The sequence below is a fragment of the Paroedura picta genome, chromosome 3 (genome assembly GCF_049243985.1).
Source record: "Paroedura picta isolate Pp20150507F chromosome 3, Ppicta_v3.0, whole genome shotgun sequence".
In the NCBI taxonomy this organism is placed as follows: Eukaryota; Metazoa; Chordata; class Lepidosauria; order Squamata; family Gekkonidae; genus Paroedura; species Paroedura picta.
Window position 1 is genome coordinate 111,358,744 of NC_135371.1, and position 22,422 is coordinate 111,381,165.

Below are 22,422 nucleotides of genomic sequence, written 5' to 3' on the forward strand. Positions count from 1 at the left end.
TTCACTCTTCTCCCCCCACCCCATTGGAAGAAGGGGAGAAAAATGGACAGTTTAAATGACTCACAGGCATTTCAACCTAAATACTGATGGGCAGGTGGTCCTGCTCAGCTGCTAAATTTAAATGGGCTGAACCCCCAAACCAAGCTGGACAAAGGTCTGGGAAATATTCAGGGAAGGCCCCTCCCATGAACCTCAGTTTGGGTGGGGGACAAGAACTGGGCCACATTCATAATGAATTTTGGCTTGTGAATTAGTTCATACCCATCCCTAGTTATAATACATGAAAACTATGGCTGTCAAAAGCCTATTGTCCAAAATTCTTGTGGCAAGATTTAAATTGGTTGCTATATCCAGTAAATTTGGATTTGTGTGCCATCATACCAATTAAGATATAAACTGGTGGAATAGCAGAATGGATAGTAATGCAGCTACTCTCAAAACACTAACTGAGGAAAACAGTTCATTCTAATTCAAGAGTATACTTTTATGCTGTTCTTCCTCTAACAAAATCAGAAACTGATTATATATGGTGGTGGTGGGGCAAGGCTGGGCCAGTGTTCACATGACAGTGGGGCAAATTTCCGTTTGTGCATGACATCAATGCCAGCCCAGCCTCCTTCCAACCCTGGCCTCTAATGCCCTGCAGCAAGGGAACACTGATTTTTTTTTCATGTTTCCTTTTTTTCCATGGTTGCCACCAGTGGTCATGCTGGGCCAGGCTTCTGCATACAGGAAAGAGCTAGGCCTTGCATACCTGGCTCCTCCCAGGCCTACAGTGTTCTCAATATAATATAATAAATATAATAAATATAATAAATATAATAAATATAATAAATATAATAAATAAATAGGGGCAAAAACACCTTATTCAGATTCATGGCACTGTGGAGCCGAATGAAGCAATTTTTAACCTTCCACAAAGGTGGCATTACATTGTCATGGAAGTAACCCCTCCCCCCCCAGTGAAGTGCAGCGGAACCTTCCACCCCTGAGTTGTGCATGTGCACACAGAACTCTGGGGCATATTGTATACTCTGGGGGAAATCACCCCCCCCCCATTTGTACATTGGAAGTAGTAGAACAGGGAGACCTGCGGGCCCTGCGGGATCTTTCAGCATTCCACAGGGCCTGCAAAATGGAGCTCTTCCGCCAGGTTTATGGTTGAGGCCAAGGCTGACAATATAGACCTATACCCCCTCCCCCTGGGATTTGGGATTAGGACCTGAAGTAAACACCATCAGGACCTGAAATAAACACCATCAGGATCCCCTCTCCACCCGCCAGTAGTGGGAGGGGGGGAAGTTGAGTTGCCGATCTTGCCATGTTGGTAATGCTAGGAATGTAATTATTGTTTTAATGGGGATTTTAGGATGTTGTAACCCGCCACGAGCCGCAAGGGAGTGGCGGGGAATAAATCTAATAATAATAATAATAATAATAATAATAATAATAATAATAATAATAATAATAATAATAATAATAATAATAATAATCTGCTTCACCACAAGAAACTGGCAGTGGCCTGGCATTGCTGCCACCATGCATAATTATTAAGAGTGGCACATTCTGATGTGGTGGTTAAAGAGATATGGCCTCTAATTAGGAGAGATAGATTTGATTCACCATTCCTCCACATGCCGCCAGTTGAGTGACCTTGGACCAGTCACAGTTCCCAGAGCTCTCTCAACCTCACCTACCTCACAGGGTGTCGGTTTTGGGGAAAAGAAGGGTAGGTGGTTGTAAGCCACTGAGACTTCTTCAGGTAGTAAAAAGCATGGTACAAGAAACCATCTCTCTTATCTCTCTCTCTAATTCTCCAGAGTAAGGGGTCCTATTACTTGCCTACACAAAGCTGGCTTCAGATTTCTTATTATCCAGATTCTTAGTTTGTCATCATAGTTGTTACCGGAATTTATCACTTTCTCAGAAGATTCACCCTTCCCTTTGCAGTTAGTGTGGACACATTTATTAGGCCTATTAACATAGGAGAAAGAGGCTATGTAGGGAAATTTTTCCCCTTGTGCTCAGCCTCTTTCTGGAATAATTTTGGCCAAAACAGAAAGTGGGCCACTGCATACTGACAAGTTTCAAGTATGTATGTGTGTATATATATCTCCTTGAGTACACATGGTAACAACAATACCATCTTCTGTTTTGCTGATGTGGCAAAGTTAGAGAAGTTTAAAGAAAAGCAAGCTGTAAAATAATTATATTACTTGGTTTCATTTGGTACAGAACACAAGAGTACATCAAACCAACTATATAGTATATACAAATAAAATATGTTCACCTGACACAGCAGATAGGAAGGAGTTCTCAATGCTATCTTATTTATTTTTAAGAATCATGTCCTACTTGTTCATCATAATAGATCCTCAAAGCAGCTCTCCACAAACTAATACAATGTACAACAAAGATTATCTTAATGGGAAGACTCTCCTAGTGAAAGGCAATCATTCAGATAATCTGGTTCCAGACTCTTCAGGGCTTGAGAAAAAAACAGGACCTTGAATTGTACCCAGAAAGGAACTGGCAGCCAGTGATATGTACTGTTAATAATCCTCCTGCCATACATTAAACCAGTTCAGCTTTCTGAATGATCCTCAGAGGCAGGCTTTCTCAACCAGAGGTTATAGCCCTGGAAGGTTTTCCTGAATGGGTGGGAGTTTAACTTTTTATATATTTTTAGAATTGTTAAACATTGGGTGATATGACCATGTATGGCCATGTTGACCCCCTCAGTGGCCAAGGGGAGAGGGAAGGGGAGAGGCCCCAGATGGGCAAGTACACAGCTATGCTTCCCAACCATATTCTACATGAGCATTCCAGTTCTGGGGTTTCTCAAAGCCTGAAGAATGTTTCAAGGGTTTCTCAAAGGTAAAAAAAAAAAAAATAGACAAAGGCTGCTCTGAGGTAACTCCATATAAAATGCGTAAAGAGCATTGCATGTAGACTGCCCCAGGATCTATAATTTTTTTAAAAAGTATCAGATAGCCAGTGATGTGACAGCTCTATATCAGAGACCTTGGAGAAATGCTGGCAATATTATTCAAGATGGCAGCCAGGACAGTCAGATAAGTTGACTGCTCCCATGCAAAAAACATCTAAAGCTGCCAAAAGCCACCAAAACCCATCAATTTCAGCCAAATTTGGCAAAGTACCAAAGTAGCAAACCAATGTGATCAACTTAAAAAAAAACAACATTTACTCCACCAGCAGTTACCCAGCAAGAATATCAATGATAAAAAAGAAAACCACAAAAGAGCCCCCAAAAGAAAATGTAGGGAAAAGAAAAAACAAAAAACCCCACAAACAACTCCGTTCCCGCCCACAAACACCAGGACCTGGCCTTGCCTGGCACAGACAACCACCGGAGTCCTCTGCAGTAGCTTCAGCTTGGTTCCCACAAGCCCAGTGCAGACAATGCTAGAACCCTCTGCTGCCATCTAGGCCCAATGCCCACCTTCCGGAGGCCCTGCACCAGCCTTGGCCCAGCATCCACTAACTAAGTGCAGACAATGCCAGAGCTCTCTGCAGTTATCTTGGCCCGATGCCTACGCACTGGAGCTATTGCAGCAGCCTTTGCCAAGTGCCCATCAGCCAATAAATAGGTAAATAGGTAAATAAATATATAAATAAGGCAGTGGCATGTCCTTTGTTGAATAAATCTTCCCTGGATCTTTGGGAGCCCACCAACTACTGCGCTGTCTCACACTTAATGTTTCTAGGGAAGATGGCAGAAAGAGCTGCTGCAGACCAATTAACAGTGTTCCTAAATGAAGCTTTGGTCTTAGACCCATCCCAGTCAGGCATACGGCCTGGCCATGGGGTTGAGACAGCACTGGTTGCCCTGATGGATGACCTCCATCACCAGCTAGACCAAGGCAGGTCAGTGCTGCTAATGTTAGCCTATCTTTCAGGAGTGTTTGACACAGTAGACCACAAGCTACTAACTCACTGCCTTGCCGATGCCAGGATATGAGGAACAGACCTCCAGTGTCTGATCTCTTACCTCCAAGGTCACAGACAGAGGGTAGAATTTGGAAAGAACCAAATGATAGACTTGTGGGTTCATGAATGCTTATGTATCATGCCAAGAACTTGTATTGTATTGCCATTTCTCTAGTTTTAATGTAAACCGCCTTGAGCCAAAGGGGTGTGTGGTATAGAAATACAAATAAACAAACAAACAAACAAATAAATCTGATCTTGATAGTGTATGCTTGATTTTATATCCAAGTACTAGTCCCCAGTTTCATTTGTAAAGAAAGCTCATGTTTCTTACAAAATGGATACATACAGGATGTATGTGTGTTCACTGTAATGTGTCAACAGGGATAATATTAATAATCTTTGTGTGTGCAATGATTTACAACTGTACAGAAATATCAGCTGACAGAAGAAGAAGAGTTGGTTCTTATATGCCGCTTTCCCCTACCTGAGGGAGGCTCAGAGCGGCTTACAGTCGCCTTCCCATTCCTCTCCCCACAACAGACACCCTGTGGGGTGGGTGAGGCTGAGAGAGCCCTGATATCACTGCCCGTTCAGAACAGTTTTATCAGTGCCGTGGCGAGCCCAAGGTCACCCAGCTGGTTGCATGTGGGGGAGCGCAGAATCGAACCCAGCATGTCAGATTAGAAGTCCGCACTCCTAACCACTACACCAAACTGGCTCCCAGTTTGGAATTCCAATGATGAATTGGAATTCACCATTGGTATAACAATGGATTTTCAGCCAGAACAGCTGCATGCTAGTTAACCCCCCCCCCCCGCCAAAAAAAAACAAAACAAAACAACCCTGTTTCTGAATCATCAGTATAACAAAAGATTGTTCAGGAAGCTCCCCATTACTCCCTTCATTCCACACTCTAAACAACAGGCATCAACACTAATATTTCTCTCTCTCTTAAATATATCTGTAATTTGAACATATTTGGCAGCTTATATTTCATCCAGTGAGCCCAACCGAAAACAATCATCAATATTCAAACAGAACTAAAAAAATTCTTCTGTATCCATTTGTACCTTGTTTTTGCCCTCTGTTTGTCTGCAATGGAATTGATCTTCCTTTCTGCTAGGCATCCTACTCCTTTTTCCTTGCATTGCTCTTCTGGCTATGAATACTTACTTGCACTTTGAAAATTTTGAAATGACTACACTCATATCTTAGCTTACACTGCTGCCTGGCAGACCTCAATTTTATTTGGACTTTCATTAATGAGCCTGATCCGGCAAATAACTGCTAACTTTCACCAAGTGACAGTACTTGCATACTTAAATTTGTGCACACTAAGATAGATGGAATTATATGGGAGAAATGTGGGAAAAGATAGGATTCAGACTCATATAAGAAATCAATTTGAGTTTGATTCTTTAATATCTATACATATTACTAAACCAATCATATAGTCATTTTTACTGGTTTCAGTGGGAAACACTGATCTTTAAGTGAAGGTAGGCTTTCTGTTTATTTGATTTTTAACAAAATTAGAGTACAGGTGAAGGGGAAATTTCTCCTAGTCCAAGTGCATTGTTGCATTGTTGTGATATTTCTAACAATGGAGTGAAGTGGAGTAAGGAGCAGGGAAGAGAAATTACATTTTGTTTAATTTAAAAATACTGTGTAAAGTGCTTGTCAGTGTACTTGAAAAAAGATACCATAGAGCTTGAAAATGTGTAGAATAAAGGGCTGGTTAAAACACTGAAGACTATTTAGACTAGACAAAGATTTATACAATTATCCATGATGTGGAGAGTGTAGAGCAGGAAAATATTTTCTCTTTCCCTCTCCTTCCCTGTACTGGAATCCGGAATCATCCATTGAAGTGGAAAGGAGATTCCGGACAGACAAAGGAAAGTATTTCTTCACACAGTTTATAGTTAGTTTGTGGAACTCACTGCCACAGAATGTAATCACAGCTACCAACTTGGAAGAATTTAAAAGGATAGTGGACAAATTCATGGATGACTGACCTAGCAACGGCTACTAATCATGATGTATAGCTACTTTCTCCAGTACTAGAGAGAGGCAGTATGCCTCTTTAAGTCAGTTGTTGAGGAGCATATCTGTAAACCAGTAATAAAATGCTAAGGGCAATGTGGGAGGAGAAAGGGCGGGCCCTGTCTGGGATAAAAACTCGGAGGGCCCAATCAGGAGCCGCGTCAATCCAGGGCCAAGCGGCAGCTCCCCATTGGCTGCTTGGCCCGGCCTCGCCTGGGCCAGCTGGGGAGTCACCACTCAGAAGAAGAAGCCTTCCCAGGCAGTAAGTCCGCCAGCCAGCTTCCTCTCGCCCTTGGGAAAGGAGCAGGGATGCTGCGGGGAGCGGGCGCAGTAGGCGGGGGCCTTCTCCCGGCCACGGGGACAGCCTTGCCGCATCGCAGACGTAGCGAGGCTGCTCCTGGGGCTGGGAGAAGGCCCCCAGCTCGCAGGTGGCGGGTGGGTGGCTGCCTCCCTTCTCCCAGCCCAGGAACATCCTCACCGCGTCGCAGATGTGGCCAGGCTATTCCTGGGCCAGCCTTACGGCCCTGCCTGCTAGTACCCGCTGTATTTTTCTTACAGCGGGCTTAAATTTTAGTAGGCAGAATAAAGCTGTAGCAGTCTTCTTGTTTCTGAGCTTCCTGGAGGAAACTGGTTGACCACTGTGTGAACAGAATGATAGACTTGATCATTCTGGTTCCATATGGCTTCAGTTATTTCAGTGTTTTTCACACTAATTTTTGTGCTTTTAGTTGTTGCTTTTTGTTGCTTCCCCTCCCCTTCTCCCCCTGTTTCTTTTGAGATCACATTTATTCTGATCTTTTTCTGGAAGCTGATTTTGGGTTGCTTCATTCCTATGTGTAAAGTTTCTCTCAGTGTTAAGATTAATATTATTATGTTTCATAAATATTGGACTTAGCCACTGAAGAAAAGTAATACTCTTGAAAATGGGCTCATATTAAATATACAGACCCGTTTTGGCTGTACTTTTTAATTTGTTGAATACAGAGAACACATTCATCAAATGGATTAAAGTACTTTATTGAGAAATCATATTGCTGTTTCTTTTCTTCTTCTCAGCAGTTTGTGGAATCAGCTTGCCTTCTTTGTTCCCTTTTGACCCTTTTGTCATTACAGCAGTAAATAGTTATATTGACATTTTACTGTGATTTTTAAAAATGCTGCTGTAATACTGATATATCAATTTAATCATGAGTAAAAAAAGTGTTGTGACACGACTGTTTACACCCCTGATTCTGACAGCATGCTTCCTTGAAAATTTTGGTAATTTAAGGCACATCTTGAAAAAAAATAACCAGACTCCAGATTTGCAAAAATACATAGGGAGAGCCGACATGCAGAAAAATGTGCCCAGACTAAATTCTTTTGGTTTTAGGTTGCAAACTTGGCAATTTTTAAAGAAACCATGTCTGTTTCTTTAAGCAATTAACATTGCTGTAACAAAATGCAAATTTTGTGAGTTTCTCTAAGACTATAACCTAAAATATTACATTACTATTTATTATTTCTAAAGCTTTACTCAATATATGTGTGCATTAATTAACATGACATCAATGTTGCAGGTTTTGCTTTCAGAACTGAGCTTGTATTTTACAAAAGCGGAATGAATTGGGTCTCTCAAAGAAATTATGAAATAATGAAAAGACACAAAGCACTTTTTAAAGGGTGGGGTGGTAGATAATAGAGGAAGCTTTAAATTAAATATGGACTTTGTGAGAACATTAATAGGTAGCTTATGGGTCTTCAGTTCTAATTAATGGAATCGTAACTAGTCATGTGAACAAAAACTGGTTGAGTTGCTCATCTTTAACACTTAGGTGTATTAATATTTTCACAGAGCCTTCCGGGGTGGAACTGGTCTGACCTTTGCTTCCAATCCCTGGAAAGTTATGGGCAAATTAGGACATGCATAGCAAAGCTGTGCATATCCTGACTGGGCTGGCCCCATTCTCAGCCATCCCCAACAAATGGGGCAACGAGTACTCTGGCATGCTCCCCACCATTCCAGGCCTGAACACCACCGAGAAAGGACTGTTGGGACTAGCCAACTCAGACACCCACCTCCTCCAGGTGTGTCTCCCTAATACCCACTGTCACTCCAGCTTCTTGTCCAGTTTCTTGAGGGCAGCCGGGTCATCGACCCACACATGTTCGGGGAGCAGTTTTGCCACTCAGATGGGTGCCCAGCAGTGAGAAACAAAGGTCAGAGCCATACCTGACCAAGGAAGGCTCCTTCCCACCTACTACAGATAGTTGTATGTCTGGGCCTCACTGAGGATGAGCTGCAGCTTGGCCGATAAGCTGGCTGGCGTGGCCTTTCTTGGTCTGCTTAAGGAGCTGCTCGACCAACTGCTTGGTCCGTTGCTCAGCCTTGCTTTTGGCTCCTGTGGCCTTCTCAAAGCAATGGCAGTCGTCATTGCCGTTCCTAGAGGGAGCAAGGGAGGCAGCGAGTAAGGAGCCAGGATGCAGCGCCCCCTCCGAACGGCAAAGCCTTGGCAAAGACAGTGAAAGCCTTTCCCCAACAGTCAAGCCAGCTGCTGACCATCTGCACACCTGCTCTGCCCCAGTCCTGCCCCCATTGGCAACATGGTGGTGGAGGCGCATTGTTGGGCACAGCTTGGATGAGGGGGACTCCATCTTGCTCCTGCTTTTGCTGGGCCCACTGCTCTGGATGCTCCTCCTGGCGACCCTGCTTTTTCTGCTGCTGCTTCTACTTCTTGCAGAGCTGCTGTTTCTCCTTGCGGGAGAGCTCCACACCGGGCACCTGCAGAGGCCACAGGGATAGAGACTGTGGACTGGAACCTTCCTCACCCACCAAACGCAGCCTCTGCAATACTTTGTCCCCAATATATTTATAATCCTGGTGTGGTAATAAATGCCCTCTATGTAGTGGTTGATCTAAAGAGATAATCAACTTTGAAATAAAGAAAATGTTACTTCTACTCTGAATTCTCATACTGTATTCATATAGATAGGGGCCTGTGATAGTGAAGCCTTTTTGGAGCTCCTAGTTCAAGTGTTTATAAAGCTCTCATTGCTACTGCTAAGTACTGAACATTTTGAAAGTCAATAAGGAAAAATGCTAGAGTCAATTATTATACTAGCGCTAATATAATGGCTACCACACCAATGTTATGCTGAATAGGAGGTTGAGGTTCCTGCTGGGTTTTTCAGCATTCGCTTCTTTGATGACCATTGTTATTAAATCTATATATTATATCATTCATCTCAGAATCCTCAGCATTTGAATGGAACTTTCTAGCCTATTTCTGACACCTAAAATGGTTGTAATAGAAACACAGAATTTCCTGGAGTCGGTTCAGCTATGGGAAATTACTATAAGAACAAGCCAACTTCTACTGCTAAGGAGCAGTGAGGTAACAGCAAACTGAGTAGGTTTCTTCACAGATTAAAAAAAACCCTCTAGTTCTGTCATCATGTCTTCAATATGCAAGGTAGATGCTATATGCTGATGTCCCTGTGCTCATTTTCATGGTTTTAACAGAAGATATAATTAGCAGGCGCGACTTATTGCGGCTGCTGTTGACGCTGCAGTGGCGTCAATGAAGAGCGAGGCCGGCTCTTGGGTGCTCGGCCGTGGCCCGGGTCATGCGGAGGGGGCGGAGCATGGCCTATTTAAGGCTGGGCATGTGGCTGATCTGCCTCTCCGCATCTGAGCCGTCCAAACAGTGACCCTCCCTCCCGCCCTGTTGGTTGTGAATTTAGATAATTGTACAGTTTTTGTCGCAGCTGCGGGTTAACCCAGGTAATGAGCCTGTTGACAGGGAGGCCTGTCTGCGTACAGGACCCCCTGGGGGTGGTGGGTCTCATTAAAGAGACTGGCCACAAAAAGGGCGTGGTCTACCCAGCAGGGAGGCCAGGGGCCTGTGGTCAGGCGGCTCGAGATCCCAATGGAGGCGGATGTCCATTGGTCCCCAACAGGTCGCCTCCCATGTGACTTATGCTGTGATGCAGTGTGACCTGCTTTCCTGGCTCGGAGTGTTGCAGTGACCCTGAGCATCACGGCTTGACATCTAAGCAGCTGGATGGCTGAGGGATCAGGTCACCTTACCTGGTGGTAAGGTGGGGCCAACCATCCTTGTGGGGCCAACCCTCCCTTGAGGGTGGCAATAAAGGCTGCGGCCAATTTAAATGCCAAACGGAGTCGCCTCTTCTTTGAGCTAGTAGCCACCTGCTAGTCAATTGGGATTACAGAAAAATACTCTTTTATCACTTGTGTAATTCATGGAATTGTATCACTCTTGAAATAGAGGTGTGCTATTAGGTAGCAAGTTAATGGCAGTTGTGCATGCATGTTCACATATATAGGAGAGATGTGGATTGAAATTTTATTTGCAACTATGTCTTATGAGCCTGCATCGCAGGACAGTATACAAATTCATTGACAACAACAACAATAATAATGGTCATGCTTCCTTTCCACACTCCTGAATTAAACATCAAGCAAAATATCTGGTAGCAGTAATAAAGAGCAATATAAATCCACATTACAAAATTATTCAAGCCAAGTTAATTGCCATAAATAAGTGGCAATAATTATAGTGAATTCCCTTGCAGACAATTGGCATTAAGAATGCTGAAAACCCAATTCACTGTCTTTGAGGAATCTATAAGAGTAAATTCTTCAATGTTATGTAGACATGGTAAATGCATTGTTTCAACTGAGGATTCTATAGTTCTTTATGAAATGATGTCTTCATCATTAGCTGCAGCATCCTTCTATTTCCTATTACATTAAACCATAGTGGGCATACACATACTTGCTATTAGGTGTCTTTTAACAATGTTATATTTGGTATGAGTAGTAGATTTTCATTTCATTTATCATTTAAAGACAGATAATCAGAAAGTCATTACATCAGCTGATATTGGGCCCTTCAGTTGATTATATCATAATTGAGCACTGCAGAGCATGTGCCAAATCTAATGGATAATGAATATATTATGTCAGCAGAATCACCTCAGTGAGGATCCTGAGGGATAGGAGGAGGGAGCTGCTACAGTGGCATAGAGGGTCACAGATGTTGTGCTGATTTACTGATAGAGTGACTGTGTAATTAGGTAATCAATGATGGATACAAGACTATTTCTGAGCAACTCACTTTATACATATAAAGGCTGCTAAACCTATTATACGAGATAATGTCTAGCAAGGTGGCAAGACTTTGGTTTGGTTTGGTTTATTCCTGGACAAATATTTGACCGATGCTTAGGACTAGGAGTTGCACAATAATGGAACAACTCAGTTTCCACATGCTTATTCAAATGTTACAAATGTATTTCTTCATAAATAAATGAAATTTCCACAGCTTTACCATTTCATAGATCTGCCTTCACATGAGAAACTGCTGGCAAACTGCATTTACACCACAGTGTCTTCACATGATGCACCAGTCAGACACAGTGGCTGGTCTTGTCATCAGCTAGCCAGCTGAAGAGTGTCTCAACTTTTGCTCCATAATAATATTTTTGGAAGCATGCAGACAATTGCAAGGGGTCTTCTTGCCCAGGTACTGCTTTTCTGTGCATTAACTATTTACTATGAAATAGCCTCCCCATGAATGCTATTTTGAAAGGATGCCATGTTTATGATGTTCTCAATTGCCGCACAGTGATGGAGACACACCAAGCAATAACACCATTTCATACCTCCCAAGGTGAACTGTGATTTTGACAATAGCTCCTCTTCTCTGCTAGCAAACGGCATTCATTAGAACCACAGGTGAGGTGGTAGCATCATTTTTTTTCCTTTTCAAAAAATCATTAAGAGTGTAATTCATACCTGTCTAGCAGTGAAATAACTAGCACTGTGAAAAAGCAGCCTCCTCCAAATCAAATGGGAAGACTGAGGGCTTTATAAATGATGATAAACTATAGTGAAATCTGAATATAACCTTTCTCTGCTTTTAGACCTTAACTCCATTGGATTTCTTTCTTAATACTGGCATAGCAAAAACCATTAATGTAATTAATTTCTTGAATCTTGGGGGAGGGGAAAATCTAGATTTTGAAGCAGTCTTGCTCCAATTTAATGCTACATCATATCAACACAAGGGGCAGCCATTTCTGTTGTTCCACAAATGCTGTATGAAGCTGATCCCTCCCATGTTCATCCTTCTTATGCTTCATTTCCCCATGCTCAGTCAAGGAACTTCTCTCCCAGCCTGTCATTGATACTTGAAGTAAGTCAAGTTAAGAAAAAAGAGCTTAAAAGTATAATGATATAAGGCAGTGATCTTCTTACCCACACTTATCATGGTTGCAAGAAGCAGGGCCTTCTTGTGCCCATCTCATATATAAATTGAACAAACACATGAACAACCACGCTCATACCTGCTCAGACTGGAATTTCACATGGTTCAAACAATAAATGTTCCTGAAGTTTTATATTGTGACATTCATATGGATGCTTTTCAGCAAGTACAACCTGAAGATGTGGCCAAAATCCTTTGACAGATGAAAACTACGATATGCGTTCTCAATTATTCTTTGGCAAATTAAATTTAACAAGAAAGGGCAAATAGGCACAATGAATGGGGTAGATAATTAATGCCTCACAACAGGACTAGCCCATTCCTATGGCTATGACAGAAGCAGTAATACTATTATTACTGTAAAATACACTCATACCGAAAACACATTTTGATCCCTCAGATTTGACTAAATATCAGCCTGCAACGAGACCTCCTAGACCCAGGTTAGTATAGGTTGCCAGTAGCCTCTCAGACCTCATCTTGTGATATAGACTTCTGCAGTCAGCGACCATCTTGCTAATCTGGCATGGTGCCTTTTAGACTAGAGTTTTCTTCAAGCACATAGCCTGTGTTGGTTAGTTGGATGAGGTGAGCTGACAGGGCCAGGAGATACTCTTGGAGACTGGGCAGAGAGAGGGATGAGAGACTATGGAGTCTGAGCCTTGGTTTGTCCGTGGCTTGGTTTCTTTCTGCTCTTCAGAGCTCTCTGCCTGTTGAGCATCTGGATAAGCTAAACTCTCATCCAACTGAGGCTCAAGTGAAGCTGGGAGTTCTTGGTTAGACTCTTCCTCAGAGCAGTCCTCACTAACAGGACCTGGGCAGAGTCTGCACTTACTTTTTTTATTCCATTGTCAATCCTGTTGAATTCACATTGCTTTGAACTCGGATCTTCCTCTCCCCCCCTCTCCCCATTGAAACAGGAAAGTCTTCTACACATGGTTAGGGAGGCTCAGAAGGTGAGGGGTGGTGGAGGCAAATGGAGACTCTTTCTTTGTTTTCTTGAAGGGGGGGAGGATCCAAGAAGTCAGAGGAGGGAGGAAAAAAATATTTTCTTTTCTTGAAGGGGGGGAACGAAGAAGGCACACAAAAAAATCCAAGGCTGACAGAAGTTGAGATAACTTAGGGGCTTCTCCTTTAAGGCAGGCTTGTCACATGACCACCTGTAGCCAATCACGGGTCCTCTACCACGGAGGAGAGCCCAGATTCAAAACAATGCAATTTTCTGAATATATTCAGGATTTTCAGCACTCCAAGATAAAGCACAATAAAGGTAGGGTGACTCCGGATCAATCCTTCTTGCTGCAGAAGGAAAATAAAATCGCCCCAAATCCAAACGGAAATCGCATTCTGTATAGAGGGCAGGGACTGAATCGATCTGGGGTTGGAATAAAAGCCCCGTGCAGTTTATACCCTGGACTCACAGCAGAAGGGATGGGGGTACTTTCAATAGGTTTGGTCTTTCAGATTCATACATTTCAGAGCTGTTGTTGGGAAACTGTGCTTCCAGTTCTAGATATCGTTAAACACTCTGTCTTCCATGCTATTGATATTTACATGAAATTTCAGCGAACAATTGTCCAGAGATTTGGAGTACTATGTCATCAATGTACTTAGGACTTGAAATAATGGATTGGACACAGCAATTTACCAGCAGGAGGTTTCAATGGGGAGGGGTAAGGAGACAGTTGGACCATAAGGAAGGCCGAGCATCAAAGAATTGAGGCTTTTGAACTCTGGTGCTGGAGAAGACTCTTGCGAGTCCCTTGGACTGCAAGGCAAACAAACCGGTCAGTCCTAGAGGAGATCAGCCCTGACTGCTCCTTAAAAGGCCAGATCCTGAAGATGAAACTCAAATACTTTGGCCACCTCAGGAGAAGGAAGGACTCCCTGGAGAAGAGCCTAATGCTGGGAGCGATTGAGGGCAAAAGAAGGGGATGACAGAGATTGAGGTGGCTGGATGGAGTAACTGAAGCAGTAGGTGCAAACTTAAATGGACTCCGGGGAATGGTAGAGGACAGGAAGGCCTGGAGGATCATTGTCCATGGGGTTGCGATGGGTCAGACACGACTTCGCACCTAACAACAACAACAACAAAGGAGACACAACTGCTCTATCTGCCATTTATATCATTCTGAGTCCCCTTGACCCCCTGCTTTCTGTTCTCTGGAAAAGCCATACAAACAGCTGAGCAACAGGGAGGTGCTCCCCGATGCACAGCTGTTTCAGGCTTTCTTGTGCAGTCTCTTAAACTTTAAAGGGACCACAGAAGTTGTTTTAGGGCTGTCTTCCATCAGTCTAAAGGGACAGCCAAGACTGCCTGAAACAGCTGGCAACAGGGAGCAAGCTGGTTTCTATTTCTCAGATGGGTTTTTTGGGGGGTTGTGGGGCTTTCTGCAAATTCCATTTAACAGGACTGCAGTTCCTTTCAACTGAGTATGTGGGGCCAAGAATCATGAATTGGTTTGATTTGTGGACAAACCTCTGGGTTTGGTTCTTGGTCCAGTTAGTAGTTCAGCTGCAAACTGAACTGAATCACATTTTTCTGGTTTATGCCCATTCCTAGCTGTCAGGGGGGAGATAATGTGATTTTGTTTCCAGGACTATATTTTACTGGGGTCCGAAAGGGCAGTGGGGGGAGGAAAATTTGAGAAAGATCTATAGTTCTCCAATATGCTTTTCCATCTAATTATAGTTCAATGGCAGAAATTCTTAACCTTTCTTTGGAGATGGTGGGGCAAACTATGAGCTATAAATATAGATGGATGGAGGAAGAGTATGATTATGAAGGACCATCTTCTTCCATATGTTCCTGTGTACCAACTATGGTCCATTGGCTATCCCACCATTTCATGTGTCCCATCTGGCACTCACCAGGGCCCAGTCATTTTTCATTGTGGCTCTGATTCTGTGAAAAAGGCTCAGTTCAGGAGTCATTGCAAGGCTTGCCTGTCACCAGGGCTTAAATGGGGTTGAATGGCAGTTATCTTTTAAGGGGGAGGAGAATTATGGTTTGCTGTTTTATTTTTGGTTTTAAGTGCAAATGTGTTTTACTATAATTGTAAGCCAACTTGAACCATGGGGAAAGGAAGGAAATAAAAAGTTTGAATAAATACATAAAATTACCAAGAACTATGGATGGAGTTGAATTTCTTCTGAAAGGTGAGGCCTGCAATTATTCCTTGAAGACCAGACTGTAGAGGTGGCCAGAAATGAACTTTAGTAGCTTCAGATGGCTTTCTATCTGCATCCATTCCTGGAAAGGGCAGATCAGGACATAATCATGGAACACATACTTTGTAAGATGCTGTATATGCTGAAGAACTTTGCTATCTGTCATACCCTTTAGACCTGGAAATACTACAAGGAGAGTCAAAAATGACATGTACCCAAAGAATTCTTCTCTTCATAATTTTAAGATGATCATTTCTTGATCATTTCTTGATCTGCTTTGACACCTGAACAGTCTTTCTGGTGGGAACTTTGGAAATAGGAAAATAATGGAATTGAGGATAAGAAGAAGAGGGAACAAGAAGGAGAAGAAAAGGAAGAAGAGTAGGTTTTTATAATCTGTTTTTACTACCTATAGGAGTCTCAGCGTGGCTTTTAATCTCCCCTTTGTTTCCCCACAACAGGCACTTTGTGAGGTAGGTAGGGATGAGAGAATTCTGAGAGAACTGTGAATGGTCCAAGGTCACCCATCAGGCTACATGTGGAAAAGTGGTGTCTCAAACCCAGTTCTCCAAATTAGAGCCACTTCACATATGCTGGCTCTTATTGTGCAGTATAGCTTTAAATTTCTGTCCAGAAAACTGTGCTAAGACCAAGGCAAATTCTGATCATCTGAGGAGAAAAGGCCCCTATAGATAGCCATTTACCTGAGGCAAGCTCCTAGTAAACATAATAGGGCTTGCAAGGGACTTCCATGAAGTCATGCAAGGGACAAAGCTGAACAAAATCAGACTGGAGGATGGCAAAAGTGTCCTGTTGTTCTGATTCTTCTACAAGTTATTTTCTTCATCCCCTCCCTCAGAAGCATAAATCCAGATGTTCTTCATGGGAGGGTGTATATTTCCTCAGAACTGCATTTCAGGAGGCATTTAGGGCTGCAGTGGACAGGAAAGGCAAGAAAGGTGCACTCTATAGGCTGCAGTTCTTTCATCCATTGAAACTCAGTTGAATCCAAGCCCTAATCATAAACTTTTAGAAGTCCAACTCTGATGAAGTATGCTTGGCATGCTCTTAGTAAATGTATCAAGAAGAACTACTTTGATAGCATCAGATGAGGAAATTTTAAAAGGCGCTATGTCTAAAGATAAGCTCTGAATGTTTATTCCTCAAATCTATGGGGAGTTACTGTTCAGTGTTAAATCCAGATCTCTTCAATTTCTTTATGGATGCCCAGGCATTCCGTTAGGAAAGCTGAAAGAATTAAAAGTCATAGTATAAAATGAAGACTTTCTGGTAAAATATAGATCAAAGTAAAACAAGAAGTGTAGCATACAAATGATCTCACACTTCTAGGAACTGGCAGAATGCGCTTGAAAATGGAGGTTGTATACTGTCACCTTGCCTATTTAACTTGTATGCGGAGCACATCATGAGAAAGGTGGGGTTAGATGAGTCACAAATTGGGATTAAGATTGCAGGGAGAAATATCAACAACCTCAGATATGCAGATGATACCACTCTAATGGCAAAAAGCGAAGAGGAACTAAAGAGCCTCTTGATGCGGTTGAAGGAGGAAAGTGCAAAAGCTGGCTTGAAACTCAACATCAAAAAAATGAAGATCATGGCATCTGGCCCTCTCAATTCCTGGCAAATAGATGGGGAAGAAATTGAGGTAGTGACAGATTTTATTTTAAGGATCACTACAGATGGGGACTACAGCAAAGAAATTAAAAGACGCTTGCTCCGGGAGAGGAAAGCTATGACAAATCTAGACAGCATCCAAAAAAGCAGAGGCTTCACCCTGCCAACAAAAGTGCATCTAGTCAAGGCTATGGTCTTCCCAGTTGCAATTTATGGCTGCGAAAGTTGGACCATAAGGAAGGCCGAGCGTCAAAGAATTGAGGCTTTTGAACTCTGGTGCTGGAGAAGGCTCTTGCGAGTCCCTTGGACTGCAGGGCGAACAAACCGGTCAGTCCTAGAGGAGATCAGCCCTGACTACTCCTTAGAAGGCCAGATCCTGAAGATGAAACTCAAATACTTTGGCCACCTCATGAGAAGGAAGGACTCCCTGGAGAAGAGCCTAATGCTGGGAGCGATTGAGGGCAAAAGAAGGGGACGACAGAGAATGAGGTGGCTGGATGGAGTCACTGAAGCAGCCAGTGCAAGCTTAAATGTCCTTTGGGGAATGGTAGAGGACAGGAAGGCCTGGAGGATCATTGTCCATGGGGTTGCAATGGGTTGGACACAACTTCACAACAATAACCATCAATGGAGGGTAATGGTGTTGGGATTCTAGTTGCCAAAAAAATACAGAATGACCGATTATGCAGCAGAGCAGCGGGGCTAATCCCGGATTATGCATGACACTGCCACCATCCCAGCCCTAGCTGAGCACTGCACCCCAGACAGTCCACAGTATGCAAATGTGGGAAATCCCGCATCCCCCGCAATACTGCAGGCGCCACCCACGGCCCACTGGTGCCAGCCCCGTGCATAATCAGAAGATATCTGTATGTAAAATCAATATGTAACTCAAGATGTCTGTATGTAAAATCTCTCCATCCCTGACCTACAGTGTTCCTGCAGGGACACCACACATCCCTGTCAGCTCTGCACAGCCTTGGTGGGAGAGTGGCATGCCACTCTTCTGTCATTGTGCATTGGGGACCCCCTCCCCCCGCTCCTCCCTCGCTGCTGCCACCGCCGCACAGCACACTGGGCTGTTGTGCGCGCTACGTGGGACAGTCTGCATATACCGGGGGATTCCTTCCCCCGTTCATACATGGCATGCCAGCCCATCATAAGGACCTGGTAGCAGCCTGCTGTGGTGGCTGCCATGCATAATCAGTCAATGAGGTTCAAATAAATGATGCATTTATAATGGGGCTTGGGCAGGGAGGGGATGTTTATGTTTATATTATATTGAACACTGGCAAAGTCACTGCACACTCATAGGAGTTTACAAGACTTCATATTACAACCAAAGACATGTGATAAGACTCATAGGATTTTAAATTAATGTGCTAATCTCTTCCTTTGGTGTGTCATCTCTATATGCCAAATCTGTTTACTGCTCTGCCTGATGTAAATCAAAACAAAACTGTCCTGGTTCAAAGTAAGCATCAACTATATATTGCAATAACCTGGTAAATGGTCATAGGCTACCCTATGCTGTATGAAGCATTTTATAATGCTGTAGCTCAGGAAGAACATTTTAGATTACATTTTTGAAATGGTTGCAGATTTGGGAACATTCATACATCTTGAATTTGCATAGAGAGACTTCATAAAGATTTTTAAAGTCTCTATTTTTAAGGGCAATCAAAAGGATACTAGAACATTTTGATTTATTTTTATCAAACTATTATTCCAAGAAGTAAAAGTTGGTGCAACAAACTCATTACATTTTATTTGTTTCCTTTATACCCTATCTTTATTCTGCCATGAAACTGAAGATATATGTATGTAAAATCTTTGGTAGTCTTCCTTTTAGGAATGGAGCAGCCATGGACTTGCTAATTTCAGCATATTCCTTTCAACCATACCCTGGGAGAAAGGAATCTTATTTTGAAAGCCACCTCATGAAGTAGTTTAGTTCAAAGGAGAGCAGTAGACAACTATTATCAAGTGGAGTTAGCTGACATTTCTTATCTGGACTGCAGTGGGTACCATAAAGTATAATTTTTAAAAAATCTAGCCTCCTACACTGCTGAGAGGAGTAGGAGGACACGAAAGTAAGGTCACTCAGCAGGGTAGAAAATTCATTTTTAGCACAGGATCCTTCCCTACAAAAGCCTTCACTGTGACCCATTATGTACGGAGGGGAAGGTCCAGCTCAGAGCTGGAACGATGGTGGCGGAAATCCCTGATAATGCACGCCCCCACAGAGACCGAGTACAGGTTCGTCACAGGCCACCGAAAGACCCATGTTAGGGAAACGTGGAAGAAAGCGAAGCCTGCCACACGGCCAGGGCACAACCAGATGCAGCGCTGGAAAGAGAGCGTGCCTAATCAGGCAGGGCGGCTGCCACCGCGGCTGCCCTGCACTCCATCTTGCAATCTCCGGCCCCTCAACTACTGTGGGCCGCTGTACCCTCCCTTGCCCTCTGCATCTGCTGGCTCACCCTCTTTCCATTTCCAGTGGCCTGGATGCACCAACCACAACTGGCACATGTGTTGTCTGTGCCTGTGCATGCCCTTGGCAGCCCGGCTGTCGGGCACTTCTGGTGCAGAAGCCTGCTTGAGGGTCTCGGTCTGGGAAGCCCCACAGTGCGCTCCCATCCCATTTGTTCCGCATTGCCGTCTCTTTGGCCGTCACCCTTGGGTGCTCCGGACGTTGCTGCTGTGCTGTTCGTACACAGATTACTGCGCAGCTTCCTCCTCCGGATCTTCCGTCCGACCCCCAGCCGCTGTACTGGTGGCCATGCATAATGGGTCTGTTTATGGCCAGAATATGGTCTCACCAGTTCTACCAGTCAGTCTTCCAATGTTCCATGCATATGCCCCTCCCCATTAAACCTTGCCTTCTTTCTGCCTCTTGGTACCCATCCAATATGAGTCTGAGAAATAAATCACCTACTCTTGAATCTCATGCACTTACCTGCTGCCTTTGACTTTTCTCTCCTCTTTTGTAACCTACTATCCTTCCAACCCTCTACTTGAAAAGTGATTAATTTTTGTGTGATTACAACCAAAGATAGATGTACTACAGCAGTGGTCTCCAACCTTTTTATCACCGGGTACCGGTCAATGTTTGACAATTTTACTAAGGCCCAGGGGGGGAAGGGGGTAGTCTTTTGCCAAGGTCGTCGCCACCGCCGCCTGAGCCCCTGCTCCACTTGCTTTCCTGCCAGGGTCCCTAACTTTCTGCTTCCCGCTGGGCGGCACTGCCAGAAGCAACTGCACAGTGCCACACCGAGGGGGAGCCCCAACCATGGCAGCCGCCGGAGTGCACCAAAGGTGAGTGGCAGGGCAGCCCCTGAGGCAGCAGCCGGGGAGGAGGACGAGGAGGAGCCGCGGCCTGGTACCGACTGATCCATGGACCGGTGCCGGTCCCCAGACCTGGGGTTGGGGACCACTGTGCTATGGAACTCTTTTCAAATTATTCCATTTGTTTTGGTTTGTTTCCCTTATCCTGTAAGCAAAGATTAATCCCTGAAAACCTGACTTCAGTTATTTGAAAAAGAAAAAGATCACTCCAAATCCTATTTTTAAAAACCAGCTAAGGTAAAGGTAAAGGTATCCCCTGTGCAAGCACTGAGTCATGTCTGACCCTTGGGGTGACGCCCTCTAGCGTTTTAGCTTCAACTATTTTGAACCCTAAGCCAGCCTAATCTTTAAATAGGACAGGGTCCTATTAAATAAAAGAGTAAGGCCACCTGGGGAGGAGTTAGGGCGGGCCCTGTCCAGGATAAAAACTCAGAGGGCCCAATCAGGAGCCGCGAAGCGGCTCCTGATTGGGCCCTCCGAGTGTCCATCCAGGGCCAAGCAGCCAATGGGGAGGCGTGCAAAGTGCCTTCCTATTGGCCCCTCACCAGGACAGACCAAAATTCCATTCACCCAGCCCAGTCTGGCTGCCAGTCTGCTCCTGACCACCAAAGGGAGAGGAGGTCAGTAGAGCTGCCAAGGGGGATGAGAACAGAGGCTTGGACAGGCTGTGCCAGCCCTTTTCACCCCAAGGCTGTCCTGACTGTCATGTCCAACTGCAAATGGCCTCAGAACCCTGACAGAGCTGGCAGGAGGCTGCAGAGTGCTCCCCCTCCCCCCTTCAGGCCTGCTGCAAAGGAGCCTCTGACAGGCCCTGACTGAGGGGAGGAGGCCTTTCCAAGAGTAACACAGGGGAGCCTGAGGGGCTTCCTTTTGAGGGGGGGGGACTTTCCCCTTCTGCCAAACAGTTGCTTGACAGGGAGGCCACAGAAAAGCCCCTTCTCACTTAAAAAACTGTTCTGGCCGGGGGTTAGACACAGCCAAGCCATGTGTCTTTCTTCTTTGCAACTCTCTGCAGATTTGAGGCCACTGCACAGCGTTATTCTGCAGAGGAAGCTGGCTCTTTTGTCTCCTGTTTCATCTGCACAACAACCCTGTGCAGTAGGCCTCAAGTCTTTCAATTCAACAACAACCTGTGTGGGAAGTCTTAAATGTTTCTTCTCTACCACAACCCTGTCCAAAGTAGCCCTTTCTGCCTGGGGAGCTGATCTTTATACTCTGCAGGTGAGCTGTAATTCAAGGAGCTCTCCAGGCCACACCTGTAGGTTGGCTACCCCTGGGTTGGAAATATTCCTGGAGGTTTGGAGGTGGGACTTCAAAATCGTACAATGCCTCAGAGTCCAGCCTTCAAATGAGCCGTTTTTGCCTGCAGTTGGTAGGGAGTGGTGCAGGAGTGTCCCTCCTGGCCTATGGATTATGGCCAGCCCTTATCAGCAACTATTTGTATTCTGGGGCACAGACAGGCAGACCAGCATCAGTCCTGTGAGTCTGGAAAGTGCAGGAAGATCTAAATAAATATTTACAGCCTGAAACTAAATAGAGAACAAGTAAATGTCTGGAGACACATCTTCACTGAAATAGTAACTGGCAAATAACCTTGGCCTGGCAAATAAAAAAAACAGTATTAAAAACCTTACTAAGGTCAAGACTGCTGTGCACAGACAGTCTTCCTCTTAGGGTTGCCAGCTTCCCTGTGAGGCTCTCTACCCCACCTCCCTCATGGGGATTCTGTTATGGGGAGAGAAGGGGAAGATGATTGGAAAATGCTTTGAGACACCTGATGCCTGCTGGGTCACTGCGGCCCATTCCCAGTTCTCTCAGATCTCTCACAACCCTACATACCTCACAGGTTGACTATAGTGGAGAGACGAATGGAAAAGGTGTTTGTAAACCACTTTGAGACTCCTTTGGGTAGTAAGCAATAGGGTACAAAAATCCGTTCTTCTAAGGAGCAACCATGAAAGAAGCATGTGGGCACATAACATTTTACCAACAG